Source organism: Lycorma delicatula, chromosome 1, assembly GCF_047948215.1.
Source record: "Lycorma delicatula isolate Av1 chromosome 1, ASM4794821v1, whole genome shotgun sequence".
Classification (NCBI taxonomy): Eukaryota; Metazoa; Arthropoda; class Insecta; order Hemiptera; family Fulgoridae; genus Lycorma; species Lycorma delicatula.
In genome coordinates, this window is record NC_134455.1 from 31,858,544 (window position 1) to 31,861,043 (window position 2,500).

General features: G+C 48.7%; 1 pseudogene; it reads right to left on the bottom strand.

The window, feature by feature from the left end:
• Positions 1-2,500, bottom strand: part of LOC142318647 (large subunit ribosomal RNA) — an 8,871-nt pseudogene that overhangs the window by 2,980 nt on the left and 3,391 nt on the right.

Here is a 2,500-nt window from a genome sequence, read left to right on the forward strand (position 1 = left end):
ACCCGCGAAACACTTTTTATAATTAAACTTAAGGCCGATGTCATTAAAAAAATTTTGAACCGCGTTTAGCTGTCTTTGTCCGACACTCGGACGACAGGACAGCAGGACCAAGTCATCGGCGAACCCAATGGCACCAGTCGTTCCATCGAGCTCACCTAATTGCGAACCAACGGTTAGATTAAATACCGGGTCAATAATTATATTAAAAAGGAGAGCAGACAGCGGATCACCCTGCTTGACTCCTCTTCGGAGGTCAAGGTTGAACTGCTGGCCTTCGGACTGGAATACTGTCTGGGCCCCGGTGTACATGGCCCGAATAGCTCCGACAAAACTTGTCGGAAACCCGCGCGCCTTCAGCGCAGCCCAAATGGCTTCATGCGGGACAGTATCGAAGGCTTTCTCCAGATCAACCATCGTGATCACTGCGCCCTCCTGCCTACCTGACTTGGCCCCGCGAATTGCCTCATTCAACACAAAGCAATTCGCGAAACATCCATTCCCCGCTACAAATCCTCTTTGAGAGGGATGCAGCCAGACTCTCGCCCGAATTCGAGACTCGAGAAGCCCAGCATACACCCTCGCCAAAACAGAACCTATAGTGATTGGCCGCCAAGCCCCTGGATCTTTCGGATCCTTATTAGGCTTGGGAATGAATGTTGTCCTATTGATTAACCATGGCTTCGGGTAATAGTTTTTAACAAATAATAACGTAAAAAGTTTCAGCAGCAAGTGCTCGTAGCCCGCAATAAGCACATCATTGCGGCACACACCATCTGGGCCCGGAGCCCCTTTGGCTTTGAGCCGCTTTACCCTCTGCCTAATTTCTTTAACTTCGAATGGCGGCATGACTAAATCAATAGTCATATTTTCAGAAGAAGGATATTTAAATTTAGACCTAACCGATTGACCCCATAGCTCAGTGTAAGTTTCCCTCAACTGAGCTATTGGGGCATTTATCCTCTCCTCCGGGTCTTTAAGGAGGGAAAGGTCACCCGCAACTACCATATCGGCAAGTTTGCTTGGTGCCTTGCGGTAGAGCTCCTGCGTCCTTGCATACCGACGCTTTTTCCTGCTGTCATGGCCTCTACCGCGTGTGCGTCCCTTATTTCTAACATTAAATTTGGAATGGGAAGGTTTATATTTATTAGATTTAGAATTATTTCTTAGGGCATCGGCGAGTTCTCCGACCAACTCGTCGATAACATCACGACCAAACTCTTGTCCCCCGATGACAGAGTCCAGCAACACGTCACACTGGTGGATAAACTTTAAGAGTTTTCCACCAGACTTGAGTTGCGGGTTGGCCTCTCTAGCCCTCCGCGCCATCAAGATTAGATGAGCACATCCATCATCAGCCGCCTCAACCACGGGCACTTGTGGTGACCCGGGCGGCGATGGATCGCCATCCGCACTATCCAGCACGGTCCCGCAACTCGCACCGCTCATAGGTTCATGAGCATCCCGCATCAATGGACCTTCCCCTTCACCCTCCACACACACCGGACGGTGCACACGGCTTCTCAGCGCCCGCTTAGGAACGCTGAGGGGCTCACTCCGGCTGCTGTTAGTTTTAGCCGCCCGTTGGTTGGCTAACACCGGATGCGCACTACGGACGTGCACCCCGAGTCCACTCTTAGTGGTGAAGACCCGGGAACAACCATCCGCAGGGCACCGATGATCGCCCTCCTCCGGGGGCGCCGGGCCCTTACATTTAGCCTGGTGTACACACGCCGCGATGTAAGTCGGATATCGGGTCGTGCCGCATTTGATGCAAGACCACTCAATCCCCACCTTAGGATGAATCTTACTATAATGATCCATCAGGCCGTTTCTACCTCCCGCAGTACGAAAAAGCAATAAACATTGCTGACACTGCTGCTGGTCAAAGGGGATAGAATACGTATGAACGGCGTCCTGGCCCCTCCTAGCCATTAGCCGCCTTGACGGTGAATCAAGGTTCATTTCGTTGAATTATACAAAAGGATATAAGAATAATAAAAAAAAATTAAAATAGAGAATTTGAATTTAAAAACTTAAAGCTAGGTTGAACCTTGCACAGCGAATCAACCAACTTTTTTTTTAAACACCAATAACTAACTTTCAATAAATTCAATATGAATACTAGCTAGTCAATCCCCACCGCACCCACCATTGGCGGAACACCGAATTCCTCGGGCGATTAGGGACGTAATAGAAAAAAGGTTTATAAAAATTTTACATCCCGAGGAATATCTGACACTGTTAATAAGCCACTACGGCCAATTTTGAAGTTACGTTGTTCAGCCTTCCGGAAGGCAGTATAAAACAAAAAAAAAACTAAAAAGGAAAAAGAATAATTAAATAAGCTAGAAAAAAAAAAGAAGAATAAGGGATCCAGCTACATACTGCCAATTTGGGCCAGGAGGTCAACGGGATCCTAGCTACATCGGGCCGCTGACTCCGCATAGGAACGCGGCCGTCACCAATACCAAAGACGACCACGATCGGTACGCGGAGCCCC